At 44.5% G+C, this 10583-nt stretch overlaps 1 protein-coding gene across 1 annotated transcript in view; it reads right to left on the reverse strand.

Moving 5' to 3' along the window:
- LOC118291414 (cadherin-12-like) overlaps positions 1 to 10248 on the reverse strand; it is an 82590-nt gene extending 72342 nt beyond the window's left edge. The window contains exon 1 of the mRNA XM_035619669.2: positions 9870 to 10248. The gene's annotated coding sequence lies outside the window, so the exon portion shown is untranslated. The remainder of the gene's footprint in view (positions 1 to 9869) is intronic.
- Between the last annotated feature and the right edge of the window lie 335 nt (positions 10249 to 10583).

The raw sequence follows: 10583 nt of genomic DNA on the forward strand, positions 1-10583 counted from the left end.
TTTCTTTTAACACAGTTATCAAGCATGATGTTGGGATTCTTCGCTGCGACGCGCATCACCATCTGCAGCGACTATAAATCATATTTCTTTGAGGTACAGTAAAAGGTGAAGGAGTTTACTGAGGGAGTGAATAATTACAATAAATCGAAAAATGTCTGTGTTTATATACAGAGACTAATATATTTTGTTATTGAAGTAAATTTAAGTGTATAGCATACTTTAAAAAAAACCCCATCTAAACCATGAGAGCTCTGAAAGGTTTTCTGTGTATGTACAGTGAATGCATTATGGATTGAGAGTAAATGTACCACATGGCAGAATGCATTCCCCATCAGAAGATGAAAAGGGGAAGCATCACTTTCTTCAGAGGCACTTCTGCATCGAGGTAAAAATCAATATTTTCAAAATGTAAGCAGGAAAATTTGATGTTGACAGTGTTGACTGTAAAACATTGACACAACCTTATGTTTACAAATTGAATTTGTTCAGTTATGACTGATTGTTGGAATCGGTTAGAGCTGCAACAGTTAATCGATTACTAAAGTAATGGCCATCTATTTTGATAATTGATTAATTGCACCAAGTAGTTTTTATGGAGAAAAAATGTAAAAATTATCTGATTTCAGCTTCTTAAATGTGAATGTTCTCTGGTTTCTTTGCTCCTCTGTGACAGAAAACTGAATATCTTTGGTGTGTGGACAAAACAAAACATCTATATTTGGGGTTTGGCGAAACACAATCAACATTTTTCACCATTTTATGGACCAAACTACTGATCAATTAATCGAGGAAATAATCAAAAGGTGAATCGATAATGGAAGTAATCGTTAGTTGCAGACCTAGAATCGATTGAATGCTGTACATCCAGAATCACCACTGAAGCAGATTATTGATATTATTATTATACAAATGGAATAAAAATGCATCCATTTTAGTAAAAGATGCTTCCTTAACACAACCTGAGTGATTTAAGGCTCCCTGTAAGAAAGATGGCGGATCTGTCGCGTGGATTGTAAATAAGACGAGCGGGAGGTTGGGCTGTTGGAGACGATGGTAGTTTATGCTCCGCACAGTGAAGTCGCAGGACCTTAACTCATCAGCGAATCCCAGCAGACAAAGTCACAGCTGTCACATTAAGAGCCTCAGACCCTTTGGGGGTGTTTTTGTCTTGAGTTTCGCCTCCTCTGACTCATTGTTCTGCTCTGATGAAGAAAACAAACAGCCTGTGGAGTTTAAGTAAGAACAATGTTCTCTCCTGTGCTTGTATGTCTATTTTCATCGTGCCAACCTTTTTCTGCAGCGCCACTACAACATGCAGCCCTCGGAACATGTGCATTAATACTTAAAGACGCAGATGTGTACTCGGGTCAAATGCAGAAATAAACTGTGCTGCAAGTCAAATCAGATCGGCAGCCATCTGACATAAATTCGACTTTGTTGCGGTTCTGGGTATAAGGTTTTCCTACATGTCTTTTCACAAACTAAACTTGTTTCTTCTTAATTCTTTGGAGCATTTCTGCTTCATTCCATAGCAACAGGAGAGAGTGACAGGAGAGAGAGAAGGGATGGACATGAACCCTGTGCTGCGTTGGTTAATGACTCAACCTTGTTAGTGGTTCGTGCACCACCAGGTGTCCTACCAAGGTGCCCCTTCATCAATTAAACTCTGACCCGACTACTTACGCCAGCTGATGTTACACTACAGCAGATAATCTTGGTGCTGTGCGCCACCTGTGTAAGCACCACCATCTGCATGGGCTAATGCCCATGTGCTAATGCTGGCACCCGGAGTAAGCACACACACACACACACACACACACACACACACACACACACACACAAAGCCACAGGAACCAATACAGTCATCTAGCTTTAACCCATCGTGGGGCGCTTTCACACTTCAGGCTTGTTCGATCTGGACCTTCAGATTTTTCAGTTGGAAATAACGGGTGTGAAAGGTGGCATGATTGCTCGCCATCTTCACCTATATATTTGGAGCATTGGCAGTGCGGTGGTTGGTGACGGTGGTAGTAAAACCAAATCTAATCGTATCAAATGTAAACAATGTATTAATGATTCTTGTTCCGGACGCTCAGGCCCTTCCATGTCACTTTCAGTACTACTATGGTTTCTTTGCCGACAAAATAATTTGACTAGAGTAAAACTTTGACATGTTTTGGTTCCATGTCGGGCTCCTAGCACCAGTAATACTGACCAGTTTTTTTTTTTTGTTCAAGGGAAGAGGAGACTCATTTTCTTCTGTCCGCGGCACTGACCGAAGCTTCTGATTGTCAAAGGTCCAGACTCTGCCTGTTCGCAGTCCTCTCCCTTTCCAAACACAGCTCTCACCTTTTTCTCCTCCATCTTCTTCTGAAGAAAATATTTCGACCCACTTCATAGTGAGGCCAGTGTTGGGACTCGACTCATTTATAGGTGAGAAAAAATACTCCCATGGTAACCGGAAAAAAATTTAACTCGTAGGAAATAACCCATGCTATGGTGAGAAGCATTCCTTGTAAACATCCCTCTGCTCATTTCGCTCTTCACACTGTCACATCTCCACATTTAACTCTGTAGACTCTCTGCTGGCACGATGTGTTGATTCCAAGAAATGAACTTTTCCCCTGTCGGATCAAGCTTTAGTGAATCCTCCATTTCAAAATGTACATGTCATTATTTTGAATCAGCGAAGCCTCAACCTGGGTAATTAGTTGATACTGATGATTCATTTTTCCGGGGGTTCATATCTTAAATGAATAGCTTTGCTGATTCTTCAAAATGGTGAAAGTGATTTCAATATTTTCAATCGAAACAAAAGAAGCAGATTTTAGAGTTTATCTCAAACTCGTTTGTGATATTAAAGGGAGGGTAAGCGATTTTAAACCAGTGCCCGTTTAGCAAAAGTTCGCTAGCTGTCGGTTCTGTGAAAATAAAAAAAGTAGCCAGTCCTGGCTCTGTGAATATGGTAAACATCACTCCCACACACCTCAAGACAAGTGCCACCGAATGAGGCTACGACTCCCATACCCGAGGCCTCGGGTTCCAGTTCCGGTCAGTGCAGTAAAATCATCAACAACAACAGAGAGAGAGAGAGACGAGCTTTCTCCAAAATCACTTACTGCCCCTTTAACAGTTAAAAAAATGGCCCTCGGCACTTGTTGCCTCTTTAATCTTAGTCACAACTGAGTAACAGCGCGTGTGGCCCCATTGTGCAGGTAAACACAATACACATTAACCCCCTCCTCCTCCTCCTCCTCATCCAGCTACACCTTGTCCTATTCATCACAGGCGCTGAACACACCGAGGAAAGCACAATGATGCTGACCTTGAGCAAGTCGCGCTCACGAGAAGACTCACCCAGGCCAAGATCCGGGCTCTGTCAAAATGATTTCTTAGTCTATTTAATCGAAGAAGTGCTATGCTTTATCACTCCCCAGGTTCACGGTTTACACAAGGCGTACGGGCCGGCGCTGTTGAAACGGCGAGCCGTTAAGTCCAAAAGCCTGTACACAAAACGGATGTCCTTAAGAGTCACGGTGATTTAGGTGTGAGGAGGGGGGAGCCAATGGGTAATTTTATGTTAAACGGGCCCTCTTCTGAATAGTAAACTAAGAAATGGATGACAATGCCCCCTATCTCCTCAATGACACTTTCCACCCAGGCATTTGTTGGGAGATAAGCATGAATGAATAGGGAGGGGGAAGCGTTTTTTCGTCCTTACGCTTTCATCCAACACCACGGAGAAGAGTTTGATGCTCTTCCTCCAACAAAAGTTTCTTGACTGGAGAGTTTTACTTTGCCGGGAGCGTTGATGACAGCAGTTGCATTACGTTACCATTTTCTTAAAATGCTTTTCCATAATTAATAATTACAAAAACAGGTGGAGCTAAGTATTACTAATATTATCAACAGTTCTCTCTGTTGCAACTGTTTGTGCCACGTTTTCACTTTTTAACTAGTCAAATAAAATGTATTGCAGGGGTGGAACAGTACACAGACACCACGTTTCGGTACGTACCTCGGTTTTGACGCGACGGTTCAGTATGTTTTTTTCTGCAAAGCGACAACAAGAAATACAAACTGCTTCTTTTTTTTGTCTTTTTGTATTCGAACACCAGTTTACTGAACATGGCTTTCATTCCTTAAAGTCTGTAATACAGCCGCATCTGAATGCAAAAAGTGCATCGACATAAATGCTCTCTTAAACAAATAGACCAGTATGCAACGAGGGTCCCGTACCGAAGATTTTCAGTAAAAATACATGTTCCGTTACCCCCCTAATGTATTGCAAAAACCATCGTCCAGCATTATTGATTCAATGAGTAACAAGCCAAGTCTGTAAAGTTCCACAACATGTTCAACATATTTTCTGCTCATATCAGCAGCGGCTGACACGATGGGGCAGTCTAACCCTGGCACAGCGCAATGATAATAATATAAATGAGGCTGATATTTCACGGGTGAGAGTTTTGTGGCGCCGTCCTGCCAGATCTCAAACAATTGCCTGCTGTTGTGCTAGCTCAGCCTCTGTTCTACTCCAGTAAGTTACGATGTAATTTTCCCCCTCTGCCACGATAAGGATAAGAGGAAGAGATAGCAGGAGGCGCGACTTCCATGGGGGAAATATTTTTAAATTAAACTCCAGCACCTACACACAAGCCGTCTGTGAACACCTCTCATATATTGTAGATCACACGGGGCAGTTTCCTAATGTGTATATCTTTTTTTTTTTTTTGTCAGTTGTAGAAACATTTCTAGTTGTGTAGAGTTTTCCTCCAACGCTCAAAACGTCTTAATCGAAGGTTTTCCTCTGCAAAATGCACCGTGGCATCCACGTCTGCAATGCCAACGACACGCTAATGATATTACTGAACATATGGTTATATAGACCATATAATATACAAACATTTATGCAGCACCAGTTGCTTTCAAAGCAGTCCGTATGCAAGGGAGGGGCAACGTGCTCAAGTGTGTTAAGCTAAATGTGAAATGTTATACTCGGTGAGAGGTGCTTCACAGGACGGTGGCGTCTGCCGCACTGGGAAATGATGTGATTTAAGGAGCACATTCTCTTTTAATGAAATGAAGATGGGTTTTGACGTGGATGAGTAAAAGTGAAAATTTTATGTGGCATACAGTAGAGGGCAGAATTAATTGCGGAGGCTCCTCGGAAAAGGAGGCCAATGGAAACTGCCGAGACTTTTACATCCTGTGTTTTAAATCCGACTCTGATAAAGTTTATTAAATCGTTCCTTTTCGAAATCATCACACCTGGCAAATTATTTTACCTCTTCACATGGATAAATTGTTGAAGGGAAAGTTGATAATTACAAATTCCCCTTTACCCCGAAAACACATTTTGGATTTGTTTAGACGGATAATTGGAAAGATTACTGTACCGGAGACATTTAACTCATTTCATACGTGATTTGATTGAACGATAACAAAAAAGACAGAAAACGAATCGGCAAGAAATTTTTAAGTCATTTACATTCACTCTCACCAAAAACTCTTGGTCATTTTACAATTATTCATAATTATTCGGAGTTAATCTAAATCTGACTTGACTATAGACTAAAATAATAATCCTATTCAAGTACGCCAACCTGCTTCTTTGTGGTCGTCTTATTTTAAACCCCAGCTCAATGAAAATATTCGTCTATGAATTTTTATCGACCCCTCAAAGCAATTATCATTTTGGTCTGGGAGTCTCCAGCAAAGATTTAATCAATTCCCCCAAAATTGGACAATTCCATATGTATTTCTAACTCGCACTTTCCCGCCACAGAGCGCCAGCGCTGCTCGGCCCCTATAATGAAAGCCCCCCCGACCCGGCAGCCTCTCAAGAAATCATTACAATCTCCCTCTACCTCGAGGGTCAGTAAACTAATAGTCACTCACCTGTGTGACAGGAAATCTTTCCCAAGTTGCCATTGGGCACTGACCAGGTTGTGTTTAAGGTTATAGTCGACTGTTTATGTTGGGATGGATCCTGATGATTAAATGTTTTTGTCGCATCACAAAAAATGCAAAAGGCTGGGGATTACGTACGTAACCTGCTAATCGCCGGTCTTTCTGAAAACTGGTGAGCAATGGAATGCGCCAGCCAAATATGGAGACTCAACAAAGAATAACTTCCTAAATAGTAGAGTAAACACATTGGCAAGGGAAGCACCCTCCATCATCCTCTTGTGGCTGCGCATGGCCTCCGGTGATTCTTTTCTTTTCATGACCACAGCCATGCTGCCCACTGTTGGCCGTGGAATCTGTGGCGGGTTTCTCACAGGGTCGGCACAAAGGCTCTTTGTGGATATTTTCAAGTCTTTGCTCTGCATTTTTCAAAACCATCATGGAGGAAGATTAATTTAGAAAGGACCGCAACAGAAGGAGCTGACCTCTCTTTTGGATTTCCCTTTTTATTTGGTTGTGAATGGAAATGTGGACTTGTGAATAAGCTCAACGTCAGTGAAGTTTAATATGAATATAAATAAATTCACAGTCAATTCTCAGAGGACCTGCCCACCTCCATTGTTTTATCTTCTGAAGTTTGTCCTCGACATAAAATAGTACCTTCAGGTAACTGCATTCTTCCTACTTCTATTTCCGCTGCTACTTCAAACAAAACGTACCACTGGGGAGGTTATATTTGTTTGCTTTCCAAGAAGGTAGGCTTCAGGAGTTGCGAGGTTCAGTCTCTGCGGGGTGTTCCTGCCACCGGGAGGAGGAAGAAAACACCACGTCCCCAAAACAAGAGACAAATCTATATAAATAATTGCGGCATGGAGTGAGCAGGAGTCGACCATCGTTCAGAGCACAAGATGCGCGCAATATCTCCTGGCGATTGAGAGTCATCCATCCCTGTAAGACTTTCATTTGCGATTTCTAGGTGCTTGTTGGTGATTGCCTGAGAGCCTTGTCTCAGGGGTCAGCAGGGGTCCTGGCCCGCTGTGGGGAGGGGGGGCGGGGGAAACCTGACACAAGTCACATCCATACAAAGTATAATGGTTTCATCTGAGATTGGCCTGCAAAACCTCAGGTGGATCAACCAAATTCCGCCGTCTGATTAAGTCTCTGTCATTTAGCTTATGGCGCTGCAGACAGACACACTCTGGCGCACACACACACACACACACACACACACACACTGCACATAGGACACACCTCATTTAGAACAGAATGAGTCCACCGAGCGGGGGGAGGAGATTGGAGAGCCCAAGGTAAAAGAGAGTCTGGAGACTCCGAATAATCTCAGGTATTGATTCTATTTAAGCCCCGAGGCTCTTGATGGACACTTGCTTTTTTTCGAAACGCCACGAGAGGTGGCACATCTTCTATGACCGATCGCCGCAGTTGTGCTTACGGTAAAAGGCTACGCACCGTCCATAAATAACAGCCCACACAGTTTGTGGGTTGACATCACGTTCACCCCTGCAAGTTTTCCTCCTGTGGTAGATTTGTATATATATATATGTCAGGCTAAGGAGGCTAACGGCACGTTTGTCTTTGCATTTAAAACACTTTGGTTTTAAAGGTGAGATATTATGCAAAAAGTGTTTGTGCACATAAATCTGTGGAGCCTGCCGGAGGCCACCCTGTCGTTTTTTTGTGGGCTGGCTAAACCCTACAGCCCAGCCCCGAACAACTGGTTCAGAGTTCTCGTCCACTGTGATGTCACAGTTGGACTGCAATCTGAGAATCTCGCGTTTTATATGAGATTTTTATACGTGTATGAGAACACCGATGCCTTTTCTGACCATTAGAGCATGTGAAACCTTTTCAAGTGGTGACCCAAATTAAAAGTGTGAACCCGAATATGAGCATAATAATATGTCACCTTTTAAGACATTAAACGCGTCTATCCTAATGTGAGATGATTCAAATTGGTCAGAGACTGAATCGTGAACGGTCAACTCAACTCAAAAGGTGATTTATGAGCTTGTGACAAAAATCCAGCAAAAATCCAAACCTGCACACGCTGAAATAATATCACTGAATCACAAGAGGAACGGCGTCTGGATCAAACCGGCGTCAACAGTGTGGTGCAGTGTGGAGACGAGCTGCTGTAACACTGTTCACTCCAACACACTGTGATAGGAGGCTGCTTCCTGACCCTGCACCAGAAGCTTTCACCTGCCAAGAGGAATTACAGAAACTTATCGGCAAGTTTTTAACTATGATCGCTAAAAGGTTTTCTCCCACTTCATCCCGTCACTCCATAAAGTGACATTTCTGTTATGATACGCACGCGAACCAAGGCACTGACACTGTTACACACCACCAGTGTATTGCATGTCAATTCATTTATCCCCCCTCTAATGCAGTTATAATACCTGGCTTGGCTGATGGCTGCATTCCCTGAATGCTCATTTTTTTTCTGCACAGTGGCCTCTGTGTACTCTGGGAGGGTCCAGCCCCCCCCCCTTGCAAAGGACTCCTTGCAGTGTAATTTGATTATTCCAAAAGCAGGTGTTTTCATCCGCATGCCTGATAAGAGGGACTCGGTTCCTTCTCACACTGAAGTGAGTTACATTAGATGAGCTTAAAGTGGTGGAAGGAAGGAAGGCAGGAGCGTTTTCCTTTTTTCAATCTAATCTGTAAGCGAAGACGGGATTGACTTTGAAAAGCGCCGCTCGCAGTCACGAGGTATCTCTCCATTCAGAGTGAAATAATGCTGCACACAATCGAGTTAGTGAGAATGGGCAGCGAGTGATCCGCAGCGTGCCTGGTGTAGTCATAATATTAATAATAATAATGATGATGATGACGATGATGATGCACACAGCTTCAAAAGTCCTTTAAAGTGGAGGCAGTCGTGTGCCAGCTGCTCAGATGTTAGATGCTTGAGATGAGAAGTGTTTGCAGAGGAACTTGCAGCGTGGCCGCTGACGTAACAATCCAATCTGCAAGTTCACAGCAGATGCAGAATGTGAACATTACTGTATTTTTTTTGGTGCCCTTTCATTTTCCTCGCCGGCTCATCTGAACGAGCGTCTGCCGCTGCGGAAAGAACCAGGGGCACGCGGTTGCATCTGTGATCCCACGGTCCTCAGCAAATCAGACATTCTGTCGAGCCCTTCTCTGATATTCCCCGTCTCTCTCTAATCCCTTTTCCAAACCGCAAGCCGGGGTCTCAGCCACTAATACAATCCCTGATGCACGCTGTGTGCAAACAGAGGGAATAATCTGGAGCCTGTGATTGAGCCGTCGGACTCTCGACTGTAAACGGTGAACACACTCTCGTTCCCACGTGTCAAGTAGACTTTGCTAATTAACCGGCGTTCACCAGTTTCATTTTAATTGTTTAAAAAGGCAAAAAAAAAAACCCACCCCACAAACCCTCATCATCATCATCTTCCTCACGCACAGCTTAGACCAACAGGCCAAAGACCACTTGACGTGCCGTCAAGTGTGATAGCCGCCGTTGAACGCTCTCCAGCCCTCGGGAGTTGAAACGCTACACGGCCCCTTTCATATGCGGATGAACTGTAATAACTTCCGACCGGCGAACGGGGTCAGCGCATTCGCGGAGTGGGAAGCGTTGCTCGACATGCGAGCCGGTCTGGTTTCAATTGACACTTGAGTGGATCCTCGCTCCGCACGACAGTAGGCACAGGGTAGACACACACTAACTACTTTAGTCAGAAACACTCTTTCAAGGACACGGCTCAGCCCCCCCCCCCCCGTGTCATCATCTCTCAACCAGCTGTGAGAAAGATGGTTGGGAATCGGCATCAGTAACGTAAGTGAAGCTGCTTCTCCCCCATGAAGCTCTTGTCGACGGCACAAAACCAAAATCAGTGCCATTTCTCTGAAGGTGAGAAGCAGGGAGCGTGTGAGTGGGAATAGATGAGAGGGAGAGATTGGCTTACCTTCAGCGGGACACTTCGGAGCAGAGACGCAGCCACTTTACATCCAAACGTTCCCTGGATCAAACTGTCCTCCCACCTTTTACGCGCATACGTGGAGAGAGAATCGGACTCTCTCCTTTCGCTGCTTTCACTCCTCTCTCTTTTAATTCCCTCTCTCACCCTGCTTTCCTCTCTGGTGCCTCTCTTTCATTATCCGGCTGTCTGTGCACAGTTTGACCCCACGCTGAAACGGAGACGGAGACGGCGGCTTCGGAAGAGCTGGAGAATACGCGGCAAAGTGGGAGTGTGTGTCCGCGCGGATGCAGAACGACGACTGAGAGGGAAAGAGAGGGAGAGCACGAGGAAGTGAGAGGAGAGGAGAGAAGTGTGTGTGTGTGTGTGTGCGCATGAGAGAGGGAGGGAGGGAGTGTGGAAGAGAGACCGCGAGCGCTGCAGGCTCAGGCGCGACTGTGGCGAGCGACACTCGTGATTGCATTAGCCGCAAACTGCCGCACCACCACCACCTCGTCAGATCCCCTGAGCACCGGGCATCTTCCAACTAGCAAGAACCCCCAACCCCCATCACAACCCCCCCTAATGACACACACACACACACACACACACAGCCAGTGGTGTGTGCAGTGGTCACCGGGGGACATTCTAATCGGGGAGACACTTGGAAAAGGTTTTTCTTTTGTCCAGAGCTCATGTGTATGTGTCAACTGAAATTATGGA

The sequence above is a fragment of the Scophthalmus maximus genome, chromosome 21, assembly GCF_022379125.1.
Source record: "Scophthalmus maximus strain ysfricsl-2021 chromosome 21, ASM2237912v1, whole genome shotgun sequence".
Lineage (NCBI taxonomy): Eukaryota > Metazoa > Chordata > Actinopteri > Pleuronectiformes > Scophthalmidae > Scophthalmus > Scophthalmus maximus.